We start from the raw sequence: 22,506 nt of genomic DNA on the forward strand, positions 1-22,506 counted from the left end.
AGAGAGGAGAATTTCTTTTAGCTTAAAAGCGACTGGACAAAGTATGAAATAATTTTCAGGATAAAAGGAGTGTGTTTCTTGAAGACCTGGTTTACTAATAATAATAATAATAATAATAATAATAATAATAATAATAATAAAAGTTATTTTTTACGGTACTGGCGCACTAGTAATAATGGTATCTATATGACTCTATTTACAATGAAAGTTTTTGTACGTTTGTATGCCCATTAAACTCCTTAAGTATATGTCAATTATTAAATACCATAATTAGCACGTAGTAAGGATCATAATGATATATATACAGTATATGTATGTATATATATATATATATATATATATATATATATATATATATATATATATATATCTAGTTGCTCGAGTCAAGCAGACTTGATAATAATAATAATAATAATAATAAAAATAATAATAATAATAATAATAATAATAATAATAATAATAATAATAATAATTTCCCCTTAGGTGGAGAATTTAATATGCTTTCCGTAATCTTTGCATTTCTCAGTTTTCACAAATAATAATATTTAATTAGAAAATTAAACTGACTTCTTTTCGAGCTTACGATATGTGCACTTGATAAACACTTCTTATATACATGAACATACGCTACATACTCAGTTTCCTCATTATTATTATTATTATTATTATTATTATTATTATTATTATTATTATTATTATTGCTCAGAATGTTGGTCTGTGATTGGCTGAGTTTGGAGCCAGCTGAAAAATAGGTTGAGTTTGGGTGAGCCAATGAAAAATAGGGTCTGTTCAGTAATCAGAATGCTGGCCTCCAAAACCAACCCTATTTTTCATTGGCTCCTACCAAACCAACCCTATTTTTCATTGGCTCCTACAAAAGGAACCCTATTTTTCATCGGCTCCAACAAAACCAACCCTATTTTCAATTGGCTCCGACAAAACCAACCCTATTTTTCTATTTGGGTCCCACAAAAGCCATCTCTATTTTTACTGGATCCTACAAAACCAACACTATTTTTTCATTGGTTCTACAAACCAATATTCTTTTTTCAGGCTCCACAAAGCCAATCCTATTTTTCACTGGCTCTACAAAACTAACCCTATTTTCAATTGGCTCCGACAAAACCAACCATATTTTTCATTGGGTCCCACAGAACCATCTCTATTTTCCACTGGCTCCCACAAAACCAACCCTACTTTTCATAGGCTCCCACAAAGCCAATCCTATTTTTCACTGGCTCCCACAAAACCAACCCTATTTTCAATTGACTCCGACAAAACCAACCATATTTTTCATTGGGTCCCACAAAACCATCTCTATTTTCCACTGGCTCCCACAAAACCAACCCTGTATTTCATTGGCTCACAAACTCAGCCAGAGTTCAGCATTTTGAACATTAATTAGTTCATTGCATGAAATACTTTAAATGCTTCATTCATTAAAATCTTTCTTTGTGCGTAAAAGGTACACAAAGGGCGAAAAATACAAGGAAAACTTCAAACGTATAAATTTCAGATGAGATTACTCTCAGAATGAACGGAGGATTTACCCTTGAATTTATTATAGGACGTCACTTCAAAGGAAACGCTGTATTTACTTCAGAATTTAGAAACAGCAATTCAGGCGGCGTAATTTTGAAGGCATCCAGGAACTGCGCTGTTTATGGAACTGACAATTCCAGGAACCGGTTGTGAACCTTGCACAATGGCTCAGTAAAATAATCCCTGCTTAAACTTTTAGGATGTCACGGGCGCTCCTAACAATACTGGCATTAACATCAATAATATATTGTGAACACAGTCCTTCAAAATGCCCTAGAATAAACGGGGGTGAAATGGCAATTGAATAATAATGCTGTAAGGCTCTAACAGGATATAACAAACGCCGAACAGATTTGACGTCACAGGCCTCCAAAGGGCGGGGGAACCTACACATAAAAATCGAAAAACTGAAAAGGGCAAGAAAAAGTCTGTTGATAAACTCCAACGAAAATGGGAATCAACTTTATACTACTTCTGGGTTTTAGGATCGATTAGCTTTTAATCCAGTGGCCCAAGGGACAAGTCTCCAATGCCCTTTCTGTTGACATCTTCTGGCATCAGGTGTATCGGTTTTATTATGTACTTCCTACTATTTATTTATTTATTTACTTACTTATCACCTTTTCCTATAACGCCTCTCGCAGGTTGATTTCCCTTTGGATCCATCTTTGGCTTATCGTTATAATCTGTAGATTCTGCCCATAAGGTTTTCCAGCTGGCGACTTAAAGCAAGAAAGAAGAAAGACATGCCCAGGCCATTGGTAGTTTGCAGCCAGTCTGCAATGCCAAATCAGTCAATAAACCGATAAATCCATCAATTTGCCAAAGTCTAATGATAATTCGAAGGTAATACTAGGCCATTAATAAAAGATTCGCCTCCGCTGAACGTGTTGCAAATACAGAGGAGAGGTGTTCTTATACGAAGTATAATCTTCTAGATAGAGTTCAAGTGTTGGTACTTGCAATTTAATCATATATATACAATCTTACGCCTCTCCTCGTCCTTGCTCTGTTCCTGTTATTATTATATTCTTTTCTACTGTTTTTGCAAGAATGTAACATAATAATAATAATAATAATAATAATAATAATAATAATAATAATAATAATAACACAGGTCATCTGGAACCAACACCCGGTGATCCTTTAAACCAAAACAAAAAAACCTTTGTACGAATTAAACCGTAATCATAGCTTTTGCTCAGAGGAACAAAAGTTATCACTAACCTCTGCATATTCAAGAGTATTGCACCACCCTGATGGTGCAACAGCCAAGCCTATGGTCACGTTCTTTGTATAGGATGACGAGGAAAGTAAAAAATGTTGCACATTATTATTACCTTTGAAAATACTAAATGCTCATAGAATGCATTCAGTAAATTATTATAATTAACTCTGCTAATGAAGTTATATTCTTTATTTGGTTTGTTCGTTTGTTTGTTGGCACGATTAAGCACTGATTATAATGAGAGTATTTTGAGAAAAATTTTACCAAAGTCGAGATCCGTGAATGGCAACAAGCTTCTGGTGTTGGCGGAGGTACGAGATCTTGGAGTGATGTACACATATGTACCGAAAAAAAAATCAGAGGCCAGAAACTTGCCTTGTGGTAAATTAAAACTGAATAGAATACACCTTGGTGAACAACCGGAAATTATATATCAAATAAATGTGAAAATATCAAATATATAAGTGATGAATACAGTTACATATAACAAACACTAGCAACGGTTTCAAAAATCCATGCCAAAAGATTCTCGACAAAAAGGAAAGAAGAAAAATAGAAATAATTCAAAGATAAATACCTCCAATCCAATGAAAAAGAATTAATTATAAAAATCAGTCAACTATTCGCCAGCCTTGTATAACAACGCTCCCCATCCTTCCCCTCACCCTCTCCCTCCTACCCCTCCCCCGGCAATCCCCTTCCTTATCCCTTGGCCACCGAAAAATTTTACTACCATTAGTCAATAGCTTTATGAAATACCTTGTGGAAAAAAAATAGACAAACGAACATCCAGTCACGGATAAAGCGATAACTTCTGTGCAACTTCCGTGCAACTTCGTGCAACTTCAGTGGCTGAGGTAGCAAGAGCCGCCCACGTGCCGAGCCCCAAGTAAGTATGAAGCCGAGTTCTGGGGCAAAGGGAGAGGGAACTCTAGAGCAATTAAGTTCTGATAACTAATTTGCATGCAGAACGATTTGCGGAGGGAAATTGTGGCGAATTAACTTTCCATACAAATCGGAATCGACTTTCAGGCGTTTTATGAAAGTACTGTCATTACCACTACTACTGATGCTACGACTAATACTACTTTTTGGTCTTACCTCCATTGGAAGGATAGACTGCGGAAATTGAATTGAATTGGATATAGAATTTAGGCCAAAGGCCAAGCACTGGGACCTATGAGGTCATTCAGCGCTGGAAAGGAACTTGAGAGTAGGTAGGTCTGAGAGGTGTAACAGGAGGAAAACCTCGCAGTTGCACTATGAAATATTTGTTGAGAGGGTGGATAGCGAGATGGAAGACAGAGAATATGAACGGAGGTAGAGTAAAATGACTGGAAGAGGTTGCAGCTAGGGGCCGAGGGACGCTGCAAAGAACCTTTAGTAATGCCTACAGTCCACCACGTAAGATGCACTGACGGCACTACAACACCAAGGGGGCCAATTACTATAAAAAAAATATCATGGTCCAACACTGACATAAAATTAATATAACGATACCGTTATAAAATAATTAGCTGCAGCGTAAGTGGGTAATATTGTACATTCCTTTTACCATTAAATTATAGCAACACCTACATTCATTTGGTGATGATTTGCCAAGGTACGCTGGAGACAACCTCTCTCTCTCTCTCTCTCTCTCTCTCTCTCTCTCTCTCTCTCTCTCTCTCTCTCTCTCTCTCTCAATGATAAATAGTGTGAGAAGAGATTTTACTTTGTAATTATATGATCTCTCTTTGCATTGTAGATCGTTTCATGATTCTATCTAATTATATATACCATAACGACTGATATACATACTCACACCCGCATTCAGACATTCATACATACATACATATATATATGTGTGTGTGTGGGTTTATAATACATACATATTATACACACATACATTATATATATATATATATATATATATATATATATATATATATATATATATATAATATATATATATAAAACCCCACGATCTAAAAAATCCTTAAGAAAGTTCCAGATATGTAAAAAAAGTATGAAGTATAAACGTAATCATCTAAAACTTTCCCTCATTTTCGCCCAGGAAGAAAGGGTACGTACACACACACACACACACACACACACACACACAGAGAGAGAGAGAGAGAGAGAGAGAGAGAGAGAGAGAGAGAGAGAGAGAGAGAGAGAGAGAGAGAGAGACCTGTTCCGCAAGAAAGTTAGCAAAGAACTCATTTGAAACATTAAGGGTGATCATTTCGGAGATTAAACCGCCAAGAACTCGTTTGCATAAGCTCTTCTCTACTTGCGCTCCTACTCCCGACCGTAAGGCGCGAGTCTGGGAAGTTCCTAAGCCTTGAAGTCTTGAAGTCTCGAAGCCTTGAAGTCTAGAAGTCTTGAAGTCTAGAAAGCTTAAAGTCTAGAAGCTTTTTGAAGTCTAAAAGTCTTGAAGTCTCGAAGTCTAGAAAACTTAAAATCTAGAAGTCTTGAAGTTTTGAAGTCTAAAAGTCTTGAAGCTTTGAAGTCTTGAAGTCTCAAAGTCTAGAAAACTTAAAATCTAGAAGTCTTGAAGTTTTGAAGTCGAAAAATCTTGAAGTCTCGAAGTCTAGAAGTCTAAAAGTCTGGAAATCTTAAAGTCTAGAAGTCATAAAATCTAGAAGTCCTGAAGTCTTGCTCGCTTCCCCTTGAATTTCATGGTTTCAGTTCCAAGAACTGAATGATTTTTTTTTAAGTATAACCTAAAGTCATTTTTATTTGGAGAGAAATCTGGAAGATTTCGTAAAGCGGAAAACCTCATATGGCGGAGAAACTCATTCCTCAACCACGAATTACTGCTTGACAAAATGGACTAAAATTCCTACCTTAATCGTTTCTCTTTAGATCTCTCGTCCAATCATTTTCTACGGTAAGGACAGCGAACCCGGAATCCTGTAATCTGCTTCCAAAGTAAGAAGTGTCATAACCAAACAAGGGTGAGGAGTCTATTAACACTTTCGAAAAGATTGTAAGCTTCTAGGAGTTGGTAGATCTAACACGTTTTGTAGGATTCCATTTCTAATCGTAAAAAGAATGTAATGATTGCCTCCGTGCTTTAGCCGTATATTTACAGTCGCCAGGAGAATTATTATTCCGCACCCTTTACACAAACCCGTTTCGCTCGAGTTTCCATTACTTGAATGCATATGGTTCTCCTTGTATTGACTGGCCTTATTAATAGGTAATCTGTATCTTTGCCTCATATAGACTTAAGTAAACCGCAAAGTCATACTTCACCTCCCAAAGCAAAATATGGATTTATCGTTTGATTTCTCTCCGATGTCCATGATTACACACGTTTTAATACACACATACACACACACACACACACACACACACACACATATATATATATATATATATATATATATATATATATATATATATATATTTATATCTTCCTATAGCTACATGGATTTTATTTCTCTCTTTCTTTCCCTGTAGTATGGAAGCATAGACGCCTAACGCTGTATGAGTATACAAAGCTATGTGCATCCTGTCATTCGAGTTTAAAAGCGCTCATTGCTAAGAACTGTTTTCCTCAGATGCTTTCAGTTTTAACGTCGCTTATGCCAGTTTTAAGCAAAAGCTGTGCTGTTAAGTATGCATTTTCTCCACTCAATGTCCGGGCAATTATCATTTGCAAACAGATGAAGTATTACTAAATTATATAATTTCCGTCTTCGCTTTCCATTTGAAGTAAGCCATGAGATAAAAACATGAATTTCTGAGCATTTCTGCCTGTTTTAAATCATTTCTTTCCTATGTGATGGATCGATAGCTGTTTAAACAACACCTAAAAACTGTTTAAGGGTGGTTCTTTAAAAACAGATTCATACAAGTAAAAAAAAATCAGTTTCCGATCGCTGACTTGAGAACCAACGTAACAAGAAAAAGAAGCTGTTTCAGAATACAGACTTCAGAACTGGCGCAACACGAATCAGAATGTTTCAGGAGTGGTCATCTTTTGAGAAGTAACACGAGTTAAATTATATTCAACAGTGGTCAGTTGGACCCGAACCCGATGTATTCTGGTAAAAACCTAATAGTGGTAACTTGAGAAGAGAGAACCAGGAACTGGCAAACTGCTTCAGATTGGCAACGTAGATACTGGTGAAATTCGAATCATGACTATTTCGAAGAACTGACTTGAGACCAAGGTAACACTAACTGAAAGTGGCTTCAGGAAAAAAAATCTACTCTAAATCTATTACGATGGAAAATCAATTTGTACCTAATCTACTGGAGAGAGAAAATAATCAGAGGCTGCTATATAATTAGACAAAAAATAGGCGACTGCTGCGCTGAAAGGGGAAATGACCTGTGCTTACTGTACTAACAGGTTTATGCACCTTAAATAAAGGAAACAATGAATTTATGCTTACTATAAAGGAATAAAAAGTAAATCCAAGCCTAGAGCACCAGGGTGGATAATAAATCACGCCTACTGCAACAAGAATGTAAGCAAAATTGTGCATTCTGTACCAAGAGGTTAAACAACTCTTTACAAATCTGCATCACTACGCTTCGATGGAAATTAAATTGATGCAAACATAATTAATAGGGGAAAATAAATTTGTGTTGGAGTATTGGGAGGGAAATATAAATGTGAGCCTCCTGCACCGGTTAGGATGATAAATTGGAGCATTCAGTCCGGTAAGGAGAATCAATCTGTCCCAAACGTACTGGAAGTGAAAAACAAGTCTGTACCTACTGTATCAAGAAGGAGAATAAATCTGTACCTTCTGTATCTGGAAGGAGGTGAAATTTGTACCTTCTGTATCAGGAAGGAGAATAAATCTGTACCTTCTGTATCAGGAAGGAGAATAAATCTGTACCTTCTGTATCAGGAAGGAGAATAAATCTACCTTCTGTATCAGGAAGGAGAATAAATCTGTACCTTCTGTATCAGGAAGGAGAATAAATCTGTACCTTCTGTACCAGGATGGAGAATAAATCTGTACCCTCTGTATCAGGAGAGAGAAAAAATCTGTACCTTCTGTATCAGGAAGGAGAATAAATCTGTAACTAGTGTATCAGGAAGGAGAATAATCAGTATCTTCTGTAACAGGAAGGATAATAAATCTGTTCCTAATGTATCAAAAAAGAGAATAAATCTGTACCATTTGTATCAGGAAGGAGAATAAATCTGTATTCTGTATCAGGAAGGAGAATAAATCTGTACCTTCTGTACCAGGATGGAGAATAAATCTGTACCCTCTGTATTAGGAGAGAGAAAAAATCTGTACCTTCTGTATCAGGAAGGAGAATAAATCTGTAACTAGTGTATCAGGAAGGAGAATAATCAGTATCTTCTGTAACAGGAAGGATGATAAATCTGTTCCTAATGTATCAAGAAAGAGACTAAATCTGTACCTTTTGTATCAGGCAGGAGAATAAATCTGTACTTTCTGTATCAGGAAGGAGAATAAATATGTATCTACTGTATCAAGAAGGAGCATAAATCTGTACCTACTGTATCAAGGAGAATAAATCTGTACCTACTGTATCAAGAAGGAGAATAAATCTGTACCTAATGCATCAAGAAGAAGAATAAATCTGCACCTTATGTACCAAGAAGGAGAATAAATCTGTACTTACTGTATCAAGAAGGGGAATAAATCTGTACCTACTGTATCAAGAAGCAGAATAAATCTGTACCTAATGTATCAAGAAGTAGAATAAATCTGTACCTAATATATCAAGAAGGAGAATAAATCTGTACTTAATATATCAAGAGGGAGAATAAATCTGTACCTAATGTATCATCAAGAAGCAGAATAAATTTGTACCTACTGTATCGGGAAGGAGAATAAACCTGCGCTTGTAATTTAGGAAGTATTAGTAAATCTTTGCCTACAACATCCTTCTTCTGCGTGACATAATAATTGGACTTGTTTTTCCACAACTGAACAGTTATACTTTACAGTTACTGTTGTTTTACTTCCTTTGAAGCCAAGCCCTACTCAGGAAAAGGCCTTACTGCATACAAGAAACCTTAATCTCATTTTTCATTTTGTTGCTCTAAAAAAGATATCTTTTTTTTTTTTTATTCGGTAAGAAGAATACTGTTTCGTATGCTAATTACTCGAAATTTCCATATACATTTTTTTTTCATCTTAGTTACGTAAATATTAAAATGCAAACAGCTACTGGGGAGTCATCCATTGCCATTTGTATGCATGCCCATATTTGAGAAACCCATCTCTATGTAAATAGCCTAAAACATCACACCTTCGTAGAGAGAAAGAGAGAGAAAAAGAGAAAGGCAATGTCACTTTAAAATCTGATATAAACTGCTCATGAGACATCACTACCAAAGCCATAAAACAGACTATAATTTACAATTTACATGCAGATATAATCACCCTATAAACGTCATTTTGAAAAACGAGTCGAGTGAAATAAGGGGTTTTTAATCCTCTGTGAAAGCAGATTGGCAACAAAGTGCGACAATAATAAAATTTAAAAAAAAAATAGTTGATTTGAACCAGCAGCGTTGTAGGACATCTTCCCGACAAAAAAACCAAACACGTATGAATTAATACCAGGAAAACAACGATGGCTTCACGATATGGACAACAATAAATGGCACGGAATTCAATTACAATAATTAAAAAATTAACTGCAGCAGCATAGATCAGTATCATTTGTTAATATTTCAAGCAAACACAGTGCGAATTCATTCAAGATTCAGCTATCACTTTTCTAGTTTTCTAAAAAGTTTTAGGACTAACTAAAACGATCGACTCTGAAAATACAATTTCTTAGAAAAACGAGAAATGTCTTGGAACCAACAGAAAAATCGAAAGTTTGTCACATACTTAAAAAAGGCAGCCAAGTTGAAGTGTGGAAAGAAGGCGGCCTCTGAAGTTATTTTTAGTCCCCTACACGTGTAGATTAATGCCCCCCCCCAAAAAAAAAAAAAAAACTCTGGAATTCTAGGTCAACGGCGAAGGTCTAGGTTATGAAATTCAACAGCAAAGGTCAACGCAAATCGGGATTGATTTTCCAATATCAAGCCCCTTTACGGCACCTCAACATACCTGTGTCATTTACATAAACGTTTCATTAGACTTCTTTTTCCTTTGCTCTCTGTTCCTATGCTATTCAGGAATAAATTTCGACGGTAAGTCTTTCATAAGAGATAATAAAATGGGCAATGATTCAGAATCTCACAGACACCCTAGGGATATCGATAAAGGTGGATACCACTGCTGTAAGTTAAGTATACCTTAGTTTAACCAGACCACTGAGCTGATTAACAGCTCTCCTAAGGCTGGCCCTAAGGATTAGGCTTATTTTACGTGGCTAAGAACCAACTGGTTGCCTAGCAACGGGACCTACATCTTATTGTGGAATCCGAACCACATTATAACGAGAAATGAATTTCTATCACCAGAAATAAATTCCTCTAATTCTTCATTGGCCGGTCGGAGAATCGAACGCGGGCCCAGAACAGTGCTAGCCGAGAACGATATCGACCAGTCCAATGAGGAACTGTATCACTGCTACAGATCGAGTCCACCGGTGATATACAAGATCCTGATAAATCACACTCTGGTACACTTCGGCCATTGAGTAGCAAGGTCCAAAAAATTTAAGCTCAAGGTCAGCAAAAACGAACACTGGTGGTGGTGGTTCAAAAGGCTCTATATATCCCTAAAATTCTCGAACACATTCGGATAATTCTTGTGGTAAATAATGCTTGGGAAAAGAGTCTTGGAAAATAAACGAACATGGAATGATGAGGGATCTACAAGTCTTCAATCTGTGTGACACCGGTGAAGGTCAAGGTCACTGGTGTGATTTAATATTAAAATAAAAAGGTTAATTCTTGCAGCAAATGACGCGTGGAAAAGATTATGAAAAATAACCGAACACAGGATCATTAGGGATCTACAAGTCATTCATCTGCAGGATATCGGTGAAGGTCAAGGTCGCTGGTGTGACTGAATATTAAAAAGTTCATTCTTCCCACAAATAATGAGTGGAAAAGATTTAAAAAATAAACTAAAATGGAATCATTAAGAATCTACAAGTCATTAATCAGTAGGATATCGGTGAAGGTCAAGGTCACTGGTGTGATTAACACACACAAAAAAAATTTAAACTCGGGTTACAGAAAAGACCCAAAACTCTCCGAACCAGCTGAACAACGTGGAATCCCAACCGTAGCCGACACCATCAATATGAAATACATACGACTTGAAAACTGCGTAAAGGCTGGCTGGCTCCGGCCAGTTAACGAAGCAACTGGCGAAGTGAGCAAAACCAATAAACTCCCAGGCTGGTTCGCGAATGGCAATAATTATTGCGTCTGCAACTGCAATCCCAACTTTATCCCGCCACCCTTTATTGCTCTCTTTATGTACCGAAGTTGAATAGTAAATTTGTCATTAGCAAAAGGAAGTTCGGCTATTCAGAGTGCATTTTCCTCCTCTTAATGCCCGAGCATACGTTCGAGGACTTACAAGGAGAAGCTTTCCGCTACTTTATGGCGAAGTTCTATTGAAAAATGAATGGTACAGGCCATGGCTCCGAGGAGAGTCGTGAATGGCATTTTCAGTCTGGTTTGTTATTATGATTTTTTCACCACAAATGCTTAATTTAGAGATCTAGTCTGTTCTCATTCAAAAACTGTATAATGTGGACAATAATCATTATGCTCATTACAATCGCCGTACAAGCAACGACTCAAAAAGGTAATAAGACCATACTTATACTTATAGTAGTAGTAACATCCACAATAATCATTATGCTCATTACAATCGTTGTGCAAGCAACTACTCAAAAAGGCAGTAAGACGGTAGCAATACTTATAGTAGTAGTAGCATTAGTAGTAGTAATAGCAATAAGAGTACAAGGAAGACTATGAGTCATACATTTTTGTAGAAACGGGAATAACCCAAACGGCCTTTTCCTCCAAAACGAGATTTACTGGTCTCTGGCCAGATTTTGTCATGGCTTCAGAGAAAATAAAAAAAAAAAAAAAAACATAAGTAAAAGAAAAAACTTCTTTCTAGCTTCGCACTTTCAGGTATTTTCAGGTATTTTCGTATCAACTTGCGTGACAACTACGCCCTGGTTTGGAATGTGCTTGTGTGTATGTGTCTTTGTATGTTTTTCATGCACACAAACATGATTGCTGTTCGTATTCAGTTATATACAAGCGGTTCTATTTTGTTGCGTAAGCCTATGTGCTTGTGAGTATGTGCTGAGTATGTGTTTGTGTGTGCGCGCGCGTGTGTGTGTATGTGTCTGTGTGAGTTTACATGCACACAGACATGATTGTTGTTAGTGTTCAAGTATACGCAAACAATCATGAATTTTGCACGTGTTTTGTATGTATGTATACAAACATGAATTCTGTTTAAGAGTGTGTACATCCAATTGGCTTGAATACTAAGTACTTATGTATATACAAGTGAGCACGACTGTCATGCATATTTGCGTAATACATATAAGCACGGAATTCCTTGATAGGCAATTAGAAGATCATTATCAAATGTTATTATTTTTAAATAGAACCCGAAACTAGCATTTTTTAATAGAATTACATGCCAGGACGTCAGAAACATTTACGTCGTTTTACTTTTCTGAAAAAAAAAAACTATTGTGCCGGCTTTGTCTGTCCACCCCCAGATCTTAAAAACTACTGATGCTAGAGGGTTGCAAATTGGTATGTTGATCATCCACCCTCCAGTCATCAAATATAACAAATTGCAGCCCTCTAGCCTCGGTAGTTTTTTTTTTAAATTTTATTTAAGGTTAAAGTTAGCCATAATCGTGCATCTGGCAACGACATAGGCCAGGTCACCACCGGGCCGTGGTTAAAGTTTCATGAGCCGCGGTCCATATAGCATTATACCGAGACCACCGAAAGATAGATCTATTTTCGGTGGCCTTGATTATACAATGCACAGAAAACTCGATTGCGCCGAAGAAACTTCGGCGAATCTTATACTTGTTTCCTTTTTCAATTTGTGTTTTGACATAAAATACCACGAAAATCATTCACAAGTTTATCGTTGCACACAAGAGCGAAACGTTACAATTTATTGGACTCTGGTAGAGAGATTTTAGTAAAACATCAATACGTTAAAACATTACATATATGCCAACTCCGCCTCTCTCTCTCTCTCTCTCTCTCTCTCTCTCTCTCTCTCTCTCTCTCTGTCTCATATGTATAAAAAACGTCCAATTAAATTTTTTATACACTGAGGGTGAATTTCAAAAACATTAATACATTAAAACATTACAGACATGCTCTCTCTCTCTCTCTCTCTCTCTCTCTCTCTCTCTCTCTCTCTCTCTCTCTCTCTCTCTCTATATATATATATATATATATATATATATATATATATATATATGTATGCATATATATAAAATATATATACATATACATATACATATATATATAAAATATATATATATATATAAATATATATATATATATATATATATATATATATATATATATATATATTTATATATACATATATGTATATATATATAATAATATATATATATATATATATATATATATATATATATATATATATATATATATATATATATATATATATATATATATACACATTCATGGCTTCTACAAAATGTCGTTTAATATCCAATTCACGCTACTTCAGGAATATCCCGATGGGGAACTTCCAGCGACTCCATTCGACGGTCGAACCAATGGAGTCGCTGGAAGTTACCGTGTCGACGGGTCGAGACCCGGCGGTTCCGATCCATTTATCGCTTTAAAAATTCCCCTTCGGTGTTAATTCCCCATCGGGGATATTCCCGAAGCAGCGTGAATTGGATATTAAGCGACATTTTAGCTTCATGAATGTATACAAATCACGGTGTGATAAATATTTTATATATATAATCTCTCTCTCTCTCTGTCTCTCTCTCTTTCTCTCTCTCTCGCTCTCTCTCTCTCTCTCTCTCTCTCTCTCTCTCTCTCTCTCTCTCTCTCTCTCTCTCTCTCTCTCTCTCTCTATCTATATATATATATATATATATATATATATATATATATATATATATATATATATATATATATGTTTACGTTACCACGCTCGCGCACATCCACACTGACAGCCCCAACCAACCAATGGAGTTATGGGAAGGAAACATACACAAACACAGACACAAACACACAAACACCGAGTGATTGAGGAAAGCGACATTATAGTATTATTACGGCGGAGTCATCACAGCCATAAAGATGATATTGAGTCCCATTACTGTTTTATTATCGCTGGCCGAGACCCATGAAATATGTGTGTGCGCTCCAGATGACTGCGACCTCTCTTCTCCCTCGACGACCGGCAAAAGTAGAGAGGAGTGTAATCGCGCTGTTAAGGGCGATGATAATTCCGGTCAGGGTAAATGTTCTAATTATGGTGAGATGGTGCTGAATAATCCGGCGTGAATTGTTGAAATTGTGGAAGTATTGAAGATAGGTATGATTTGAAATAATAATAATAATAATAATAATAATAATAATAATAATAATAATAATCGAATAACTCAATGTGAACTGTTGAAATTTTTTTCCCCATATATTAAAAAAGGACTTTCATAATAATAATAATAATAATAATAATAATAATAATAATAATAACAATAATAATAATAATAATAACACAGAAGTAGTAATTGTAATAAATCAATCTAGTTATGGCAGCACGTATTTTCTCAATAATAATAATAATAATAATAATAATAATAATAATAATAATAATAATAATAATAATAATAATAATCGAATAACTCAATGTGAACTGTTGACATTTTTTTAGTGTTAAAGATAATTATAATTTGAAAATATTCCTCATATATTAAAAAAGGACTTTCATGATAATAATAATAATAATAATAATAATAATAATAATAATAATAATAACAATAATAATAATAATAATATTAATAATAACACAGAAGTAGTAATTGTAATAAATCAATCTAGTTATGGCAGCACGTATTTTCATAATAATAATAATAATAATAATAATAATAATAATAATAATAATAATAATAATAATAATAATAATAATAATAATAATAACTCAATGTAAACTGTTGAAATTTTTTTAGTGTTAAAGATAATTATAATTTGAAAATATTCCTCATATATTAAAAAAGGACTTTCATAATAATAATAATAATAATAATAACAATAACAATAATAATAATAATAATAATAATAATAATAATAATAATAATAATAATAATAATAATAACACAGAAGTAGTAATTGTAATAAATCAATCTCGTTATGGCAGACTTTCATAATAATAATAATAATAATAATAATAATAATAATAATAATAATAATAATAATAACACAGAATAGTAATTGTAATAAATCAATCTAGCTATAGCAGCAAGTATTTTCATAATAATAATAATAATAATAATAATAATAATAATAATAATAATAATAATAAATCTATCCACTTATGACAGCGAGTATTAAACAAAAGCAATCATAAAAATATTAATTGAATACTGATAAGCAGCTAATATAACTTGTATTATTCGCTGAATATTTGCATACACTATTAAGCGAAATATGTCCATGATTTTGATTCTGTGATGCACTTGAATAATTAAAAGAGAACCCAGTTCTTCAGCTTGAGGTCAAAGGAAAAAAAAAACCCTTTCATTCCTTTTACTGTACCTCCACTCATATTATCTCTCTTCCATATTGTTATCAACCCTTTCTTAACAATTATTCCATAAGCAACTGCGAGGTTTTCCACCTGTTGCACCTTTCAAACCTACCTGCTCTCAATTTCCTTTCCAGCGCTGAATGACCTCATAGGTTCCAGTGCTTGGCCTTTGGCCTAAACTCTATATTCCACATGCCTCAGAGGGAATACACAAGTTTCATGATCAATATGAGATTTAGATGATTTGGTGGCTCGTTCCACTATTCTTAATTATGTAATGGTGGCTTGAAAGACATACCATAAAATGACTTAGAGGACTACTAAAAGAAAACTTCCCTTTTTTTTATAATACGTACATACTCTTACGAAACAATACAATGTGACATTCCCTTGCTTTACATGAGATTGCATTGATTAAAATTTCCTTAGATGAAGAATAAAATCTCCTCTCTCTCAATATATATATATATATATATATATATATATATATATATATATATATATATATATATATATATATATATATATATATACAAGTATATATATATATATATATATATATATATATATATATATATATATATATATATATACTCTATATATATATATTCCTGATATCACCTTTACCCATCCTTTTATTAACGGTGCCTTCTACGCACACACACACACACACATACACGTGTGTGTATGTGTGAGTGCGTGTGTGTCTGTCGCAGCCTCGAGACTGAAACACCTGTCGACCCAGTTGAGAATGGGTACCAGCGTCAGCTGGAAGCCAAAGAGAAGGCATGCTGGAATTAAAAGCCTCTACCTTTCCAGCATTCCCTCTTCTAAAGGAGAAAAGGCGTGAGATGAAGACAGCGAAAATGCCTTCAATCAGCAAAGTTTAGCAACACTGGATATGGTTAGTAGTTGGATTGGTGACCACCACGGTACATCAGGCGCCGTTGACTTATAACCCCGTGAATATCAGCAGGGTAGGGCGTAAGGCTTGCATTCTCATCCTGATTGTGAACGCTGAGATTAAGTTCATTTCATTAAAAGGTGAAAATATGTGATGAATTCTACACAATGCATCAAAAGAGGCTCTTCCTTGAATGGTCAACTGATTGTTTAATTTATGCGACATGGCGTCGCAGCAACGAAGGTCATCATCGCAGGAAATACGTCCTTAAAAAAAAAAAACTTACTGATCAATTTACTGACAACAATTGGCGTCGCAAAGGCCATGGTGATCAACGCTAAAAACATTTTTTGTTAATCAGGGCATTCGAATTTGGTATATGGCCAGAGAACCATAACCTTTGGGCATTTTTTATCCTTTTTTCTTGATTGGTGAAACCCTTTTCTTTTATGGTCGTTATAAGGGGCCATTCTGAAGTTAATTCCCGAAAATAATGTTGTTACATTAATCCAATATAATTGAGCAACAAATTGCTTCACCGTCTTCATAAGGATAAAATGAGTGAGGCATGACTATTCCAAATTGATTTTTTGTTTATCACCTATCTATATATATATATATATATATAATATATATATATATATATATATATATATATATATGTATATATATATATATATATATATATATATATATATATATATATATAATTTTATATATATGCATATATATAATTTTATATATATACATATATATAATATATATATATATATATATATATATATATATATATACATATATATATATATATATATATATATATATATATATATATATATATATATATATATATATATATATATATATATAATCACATTAACACGTGATTCGTTTATCTGATATCAACCTGGTGAAAAAATAAAGAGAGGTGGGCTGTAGGTCTGACCGGTTTCGACTTTATTTCCAAGCCATTTCATGGCTTGGGAAATAAAGTCAGCATTCAGACCTACCTCCACCTGTATTTTCACCAATCAATGATATATATATATATATATATATATATATATATATATATATATATATATATATAGAAAATAAAATTTTTAGATTACTTCACTAAAATCTTACCATCATCTACAACGGTACTTCTCGACATCCTCCGTACAAAACGAATGGCTGCGTAACCACCACATTACCTAAGCACCTCGTTACAGGTAATGTACCGTATTAACTATTTCATCACCTTGAATCTCCTCCCCTCCCCCCCTTCCCCCTCCCCCACACCCCCTCCAGGTATCCACTATGCATTTAATATTTTTCGTTCGCCACTTTCTCTCTCCGGGTCTTCGCTCTCACATTTTCAAAGCTTTCTGAGAAGGAACAATTTCCGTGTGGAATAAAAACGGGAAAAATACGAGCGGAGGAGAAGACGGAAGAAGTGAACACGGAGGCATTTTTCCTCTGAAATGTCTCCCTTACGAATGTTGGTTAGGAGATGCTGAGGCGTGGAGGAGGAGGAGGAGGAGAGGAGGAGGAGGAGGAGGAGGAGGAAGGGGGAGAAGACATCCGTGGATGAGGAGGAACATGGAATGGGGGAGGAAGAGGATGAGGAAGAAGATGGATGTAGGAGTGAGAGGAGGGGAAGGGAAGGAGAAGAAGGAGGAGGGAAAGGGGTTTGGCAGGGGAGAGAGAGAGAGAGAGAGAGAGAGAGAGAGAGAGAGAGAGAGAAGGCGATGGTGGAGGAAGAAGGACAAGGAGAAATAGAAAACGAAGAAGAGAAGAAAGAAGAAGGAGAAGAAGAAGAAAAAAGAAGAAAGAAGAAGGAGGAGAAGAAAGAAAGAAAAGAGAAGAAGAAGAAGAAAGAAGAGAAGAAAGAAAGAAGAGAGAGAGAGAGAAAAGAGAAGGTGATGGGTGGAGGAAGAGGAGTGCAGGAGGAAATACAGAGAGAAGAAGGAGAAAGAGAGAGAGAGAGAGAGAGAGAGAGAGAGAGAGAGAGAGAGAGAGAGAGAGAGAGAAGGCGATGGAGTGGAGGAAGAGCGGACAAAGAGGAACTGAAGAAGAAGAAGAAGAAGAGAAGAAGAAGAAGAAGAAAAGAAAAGAAGAAAGAAGAGGGAGAGGGGAGAGAAGAGAGAGAGAGAGAGAGAGAGAGAGAGAGAGAAGGTGATGGAGTGGAGGAAGAGGGAGTGCAGGAGGAAGAAGAGGGAGAGAAGAAGAAGAGGAGAGAGAGAGAGAGAGAGAGAGAGAGAGAGAGAGAGAGAGAGAGAAGGCGATGGAGTGGAGGAAGAGCGGACAAAGAGGAACTGAAGAAGAAGAAGAAGAAGAAGAAGAAGAAGAAGAGAGAGAGAGAGAGAGAGAGAGAGAGAGAGAGAGAGAGAGAGAGAGAGAGAGAGAAGGTGATGGAGTGGAGGAAGAGAGTGCAAGGAGGAAATACAGAAGAAGGAAGAGAGAGAAGAAGGAGAAGAGAGAGAGAGAGAGAGAGAGAGAGAGAGAGAGAGAGTGGAGGAGGAAGAGGCGGACAAAGAGGAACTGAGAAAGAAGAAGAGAAGAAGAAGAGAGAAGAAAGAGAAAAAGAGAGAGAGAGAGAGAGAGAGAGAGAGAGAGAGAGAGAGAGGATGGAGTGGAGGAAGAGAGTGCAGGAGGAAATATAGAGAAGGAGAAGGAGAAGAAGAAGAAAGAGAAGAAGTTAGAGACTTCTTACATCACATCTCCAAGACGATGGTTAATAATGCTTTGGTTTCGAAATTCCAAATGGTAAACTCAGGACCCCCTGGGCAAATTCAATCTAGGATGCTCTCCTCTTTTAAATAAAGGTAATTGACCTGGAGAAGTGAACATGCTGGATGCTGAGAGATGTTGATTTACATTCGATCGAGATTCTGTTGTGAATATTGCGTTTATCTATATTCTGTGATATACTGACGCTTCGGTGTGTGCATAAATTCTTCATATACATAACAGGGTACTTAAATCTCAACCCTCAATCACGTCAAGATACTCTCATGCGATATCTTCAAGGTCAATCTTCGATACAACAGTGTTAGCAACACTTTCCCATCGAGGCTCACACTCAAGCGGGTACGAACTGGTTCGTCTTTAAGAGGGTTCCCAGTTCCCCTACCCCTCCCGGTCCCCCTACCCCCTACCCCCTTCTCCCTCCTTCCCTTCTACCCTAGGAACGCCCAGCCACTTGACAGACGAGGGCAGCTGCTTCAGGCAGGTAGCGAGACATAAACAAATTGCTCTCCGCTTTGACCTAGAGTCGTGACACCTAATATCTCATTAGCTGGGGGGTAACAGAGGAAGAATCTGAAGTCATGTCGGTAATACAGGCGGTACTGCGTCCGCGTTTAACGATCTGAATAATGCCGGCATTCGTTAGGAAGTTGCGACTATAGTACCAACAGGTGCCATGATGTTCTTTTTATCCTCTCTCTCTCTCTCTCTCTCTCTCTCTCTCTCTCTCTCTCTCTCTCTCTCTCTCTCTCTGTGCAAGTTCACATAATGCTCTACATATGTTTCGTCTCAGACATAAAATTTCATGTTAAATCGTATAACTAACCTGTTGTGGTTTTAAATCGTATAACTAGCCTGTTGTAGTTTTAGGTTTTCTAACGAAATGAGTCACTAAATTACACGAAACGGCTGGTTTCCGTAAAGAGATTCTCAGGACGAGGGTCGTTTAAGAGCAAAACGGGAGCAACTAACACATAAAACAAATTTCCCGAAACCAACACGAAAAGACCTAACGTCTTAGCAGGTTCAAGACGGATCAGCAACCACCAAGGAAGTCGGTCATAGAAATAAGCCGTAAGAGGTCTCGGAAATTCGAAAGGTCTCGGCCCGGGATAAAGATTTCACAGCTGACCCAGAAACACATAAAAGACTTCAAGACTAACTTACACATAAAAGACTTCAGGATTTCATTCAGGAATATCTGGGCTTTGCAGCATCCACCGGTTTATGTTGATGCACAACTTTTATATATTGTTTATTTCATTATGAGAACAGTTATCGTCGTGACGAAAACAATTCAAGACATTTTACGTAGACAGTAGTGACTAGTCATCAGATCGCTCTTTAATGGCAGTAGAGATCATTTACGCATTTGTATAGTATCATCTGTTCCTTGGCTACTCTTGAAAAAAGAAAAAAAAAATCACAAGAATAAATATTGAAGACACCTATTGCCCTGAAGCATATATATAAAATAATAAACAGCCGCACACAGGAGAATGTAAAACCTCTGTACTACATCGTTGTCAGAGACAGTACAAAAATTATGCAGCAATAACAACAATTAATCCCATGACACTACAACCTAACAAATCAAGGATTTAACATTTCTTAAATGAAAAGAAAAAGGGCTAACTTTACAATTCCTAACCCAATAACATAACCAAAAGGCCCCGTCACTCGAGAGATTTATCTAGCATCTTTTATCAGCTAGGAGACCTCATCAGCACCAAAAAACGTAAATTGTCCTCTATATTGGCCACATTGTGAAATTTCAGGTTTTCACCAATAAAAAATGAAGATAATTGATGCAGTTTCGTGGTAAGATAATATATAAAAGAATATTCTTACCCGTGTCACTATTAACAAAATAGGCACGCAGATTCATAGCTTTAGGTCACTTTTTAGTTTTCTGCAAAAAGCTGTTGCACCTGCTTTATCTGTCCGTCCACTTTATTCTGTCACACTTTTTTCTCACTTTTTCTGTCGCCCTCAGATCTTAAAACTACTAAAGGCTGAGGGCTGCAAATTGGTATGTTGATTATCCACCTCCCATCATCAAACACACCAGGTGCACCCCTCTAGTCTCAGTGGTTTGATTTTATTTGAGGTTAAAGTTAGCCATAATCATGGCTACAGCAGCGATGTAGGATAGGCCGAGACTTAAAGTTTTCATGGGCGCGGCTCTTGCGGCGATATCCGACACCATCGAAAGATAGATCCATTTTCAGTAGGCTTGATTGTTATAAGCTGTAGCGGTTGTACAGAAAACTCGATTGCGCTGAAGAAACTTCGGCGTATTGTTTACTTGTTTTTTCAGGATAACAACAGGAAATTTGCAATGCCTTCCTTAAATCACAAGCGACGAGCGAGCATACGCCCACGCATTTACAGATGGGTATCTACAGGCGAAGGGAGAACCCTACGAGTTCATTGGATACAAAGGAGGTGATCTAGATTCCTCTCTTTTTCCGCGAAGACGTGAAAACACAATAAGGATCGGATGAGTAATGTTTCTGAAAAACAGAAGAGGGAAAGAATTTAACATTTTTAAATTCCTGTTAACGAAACGGCGACACTGAATCCAATTAACATTTCTTGAAGTCCTTGCCAACCCCCAGCTACCAACCTCTCTCTCTCTCTCTCTCTCTCTCTCTCTCTCTCTCTCTCTCTCTCAACGCCAGAGAGAAATTACGATACTTCAAATGCTTCAGCCATTTTTTTTTTCATAACGGAACGGGAAATGAAGCATAATCGCAGACGGAAAAAAATGAGAAATATAAGTAAAAATGGTTCATTCCGCTCTTATTCTTTTCTTTTCTCTCCCTCCCTCACGCGTTCAGTATTTAATTCTTTAACTCTAACTATCCAATATATATACAATATATATAAATATATATATATATATATATATATAATATAAATATATATATAATATATATATAATTATATATATACATATATAGATATATATTTTACAAAGAATCCGTTTCTGAGAAAGACGGTATCTTCGAAGAAAAACAAGGCGACATTCACTGCCATAATCCTCTTGTAACCGCTAAATCGAGGATGAACAGCAAGTGGAGAAACCATCCATTACATTACCACTACTTATTCCTGCTGAAAGATAATCGGCATAGCATCATCCCCTCTACACACTCATACACAAACACACACACACACACACGCACGCACGAGGAAACTTCCATTATATTAGCCTCTACGTATACCTACAGAAAGATCACTTGCACATCATCGACCCTTACACACACACACACACACACACACGCACACACACACACACACATGCACAGACTGTCAAACTTTATCTTGCATTCTTATATGGAGTGTAGTGGACCTTCCTAACTATTCAGCAGGAGTTCCTCCTCCCCCTCCCAGTATTC

This window comes from Macrobrachium rosenbergii, chromosome 17 (assembly GCF_040412425.1).
Source record: "Macrobrachium rosenbergii isolate ZJJX-2024 chromosome 17, ASM4041242v1, whole genome shotgun sequence".
Taxonomy (NCBI): Eukaryota; Metazoa; Arthropoda; class Malacostraca; order Decapoda; family Palaemonidae; genus Macrobrachium; species Macrobrachium rosenbergii.